This window comes from Tigriopus californicus, chromosome 9 (genome assembly GCF_007210705.1).
Source record: "Tigriopus californicus strain San Diego chromosome 9, Tcal_SD_v2.1, whole genome shotgun sequence".
In the NCBI taxonomy this organism is placed as follows: Eukaryota; Metazoa; Arthropoda; class Copepoda; order Harpacticoida; family Harpacticidae; genus Tigriopus; species Tigriopus californicus.
Window position 1 is genome coordinate 9937085 of NC_081448.1, and position 3648 is coordinate 9940732.

Here is a 3648-nt window from a genome sequence, read left to right on the forward strand (position 1 = left end):
TTCCCTCTCCTGCTTCTATTTTGCTCGTACGTGTGAAGAAAGGAGGGCTGCTGCCCGCCTTTTGAGTGCATGCGTGTTTCTCTCTCTCTCTCTCTCTCTCTTTGGGAGGGCTTCGGACGGCTCTCCACCGAGCAGAGCACGGTTGACAGTTGAGCTCTCTTCATCATTTTCGTCATCGCAGGCGAACAACATATCGTCGAGCGTCGAGCCCTGTCGTCAGGCATGCTCTCGGCGATCCTCTCGACGACCGGATTGAGGATGCATTCCTCTTCAAAGCCGGAGGAGGCATAATGTAATCATGGACTGCTACCTACGAGCCGAGCAGAGCAGTTGGGGGACTCGAACCCTCCTTGGTCGAGCTGGCATGGACGATAAGGCCTACCCTCACGTTCGAGTGTCGGCGCCAGTCTCTTCTACTATTGAGGTGACATCTCCCTTCTCACAGAAAGAGCCCCATGCCAGCTTAGTAGCAGTCACTCAATCTCACTTCTGGCTACTTCGAGTGCTACATCCGCCATACCACGACCCCGTTCATCGGTTGGAATCTCCGGCTCGAGAGTGGCGGAAAACTTGACGGAACTGCGTGTTTCTGCTCGATTTGTTCCTAGTACCACCAGGAGATCCATCCATGGTCGTCGAGTTGTTCTTGAGGCGTTATGGCGGTGAAAGAAAATGAACTGAGGCCGAATAATATTGTTCAAGGAGATAATGAAAAATTGCACGAAGCTTCTACCACTCGCTCACTCTCTCACTCACCAAAGCTACCCAACAAGACAAGCGGAGCAATTTTAGCTGCAGTTTCGAACATGTGTTCGATGGACTTCCCAGTAGTCTATGTACGAGTATATACGTAGTACATGTAGACGTACAATGTTCCTGCTGCAAGACCAGAGGGGAAATTACATTTCAAATTGACCGTACGAATCAAGAGCTCGTTGACTGGCCACCACCAATTGCAGGACTCGGGTGGACCCAGTAGACTCTCGACCCTTAGTGGTTGCATCTGCTCATGGCCGTTAATCTCGCGCCTTTGGTTTTGACCGAAGCGACGGACCACTTTGAAAATTTGCCCATCCATTTTTTTCCTTCTTGTTTCTTCTCTGGACCGGGAATCCGTAAATTAGGGGCTGTTCCCTCTGATGGTTAATTTAGTGGTGTTTGGGGAGGTTCTCCATTTCGCTCCTTCTTCGTTCAAGCTGGACTTAATCATGATGATCAAGTCTGTCCAAGATCAACAAGAACGCGCTGTTAATTTGTTTTTGGACCCTGGTCAGGGGAGGGAGACTGGAGCAATCTGCTCCCTGAATCGAGCTTGCTCCAACCCACATCGGTCGAGGTCATCATGAGTAGGAGCTTCTGAAGCATTCCTGGCCAAAACTTTGACATAAAAAAAAATCGCTATGATTTTGGTATCATAATGTGAGGTTGCCTAGCTGATGACAAAATAGCAACACTATCAGTTTTTTTTCTCGTGTTCTTCATTCCTTGAGTTATCTCGTTTTCGACCAAGAAATCAAAACGTAATCCACGGACATGAGCGATACCGCTCGGGCCTGCAGATTTTCACTTGTTTACAACTCCCAATGTCTTTTGTGGTAATTGCGTTTTGTTGATCAAGCCGATTCGAGATTGATTTCCTGCTGCGTTTCGAAACACCGACTTATTAACGGGGATGTGATCGCAAGAAGTGATGATCCTCCAAGCCACCCCCCCAACAAGATTGGTGCTCAAAGTCATTCGCCAACCAAGCAGCAAGTCCAACAAGTACTTACTGCAGTGAGTACAACATGCAGTGGAGGCCAAGCCAGTCCAGCTGATCCTCCACACAATCAAGAAGCTCATCTTTTGGGGATAATTACAATCGGCAGATTAATCATTCCCAGTTCCACGACCTCTGTCACACTTTCAAAGATTTGAACAAATGAAGAAAACAAAAGCCTACTTGTGTTTAACTCACGACCAAGGAGGGAAGCACCAAAGTTTCGAGACTTGACTTCGACCCATGATATCACTAATCTACACGAACGCCTGGGTGCCCAAAATCATCAATTTCGGAAGACTTTTTTTATCTCCTTTGTTTTCCCTTCAGCAGAAAAGCCGCCAAAGACAAGGGTGAAGAAAAAGAAGAAGAAAAGAAAAAAAAGGGAGAAGCTGAAGCTGAAGCTCGGAAGAGAGAAAAAAAAAGAACCATCAAAGTGATGAAAATTTCTCAATCCCTCCGAGTTCTCGAGGCAATATCCATTCAAGGTCTGGTATAAAGTCTGTAAAACCAAGAAGCTCTTTCCATGAATATCGTTCCAAGCCACACGGTGGTAATACATTTGTTCGTCTCTCACTAAGCATCAGCCTGTGGCTCAATACAAAACTCATGCCTACTTACCCACACGGTACTACTACCTAGTACTGCCCATGGGTTAACAGCGTTGCATGGCGGGGGTATTTGGAGGTAAAGCTGAACCTTTCATCATTTATCATTGCGTGTGCGTATGATGGTGGCTACCTTCTTGGCCTGGAATCAATTTATAAATACATGCTTGAGAACTTGTTCCTCATCTTCTTCTCGTTCTGAATGAATTACATGTAGTAGTACACCAGCGAGTCATATCTAAGAAGAAGGCTGAGGCTGAGGCTGAGATTTCCTTTTGTGTGTCTGACCTGAGACAGAAGTTGGGCGCCCCTTGTTTGCAGGATGTCAGTATCATGCAAAAAAAATCCCCTCCTTTCATGAGAATCCGCAATGCATGCGTCAAGACCTCGAAATGGCATTCTCTAATAATATTCATGACAGTCCCGCACAACAACCGACTAAATAATACAAGCAGATTTTTCCGCTTTTAGTACACTGAGCAAATCCAGCAGTTTCTTATTAAAGGTTAAAAAGACTGTACACTTTCTATACAGGCGGAGGGTATGCAACGGAAAAGATCTGTCAAAAGAGAGCAGCTCAGTCCACGCACAGTATGGACCAAACAATTCGGTCAGTGCTCACAGAAGAGAGTGCCTTCCATGTATTATGCATTGGCCATGCACAATGCCAAGTAATGGAATTGCCAACAAGACGACGAATGAAGGTGGATGAGAGGAGGAGGAGTGGTAGTAGAAGTAGTTATTGCCATGGAAGAGCAGAGCAAGATTGAGGCGGTGGAGGAGGAGGAGGAGCAGGAACCTGGATGATGGTTGTGTGTGTATGTGGTACTTGTGTAGTGGGTGATGCTGTTCAAGCAGCAGGAGGGAGATTTGAACTGTCGGAAACAAAAATTATTCCATATTCCTCGGCAGGAGATCAACCAGAAAAAGTTCAAGCTGTTCTAGCACGAAAAACACAACAGCCAGCTAGCTAGCTAGAGAAGGAGAGCGAATAAAGAAGAGGGCAAATCTTCCCTTTCATGTCGTTCGTCCCCGAGTACAGAGAATAAATAGGCATTGGGTGTGAGGACGGGTACGTACGTAGAAACGACGAGCGAACAGATCGTGTCCATCTTCTAAATTGCATATCAAATGGGAAGGTGAACAACTGCAAATCCTTTCCCATGGTGGTTTTGACCCCTGGGCGTACAGAATGGCCACAAATTTGGATCGAATGTGGACTTGATGGCCCCGTCGCCCTTCTATGCACCTAATCAGAATCTAAGGGTATCAAGAAACGAA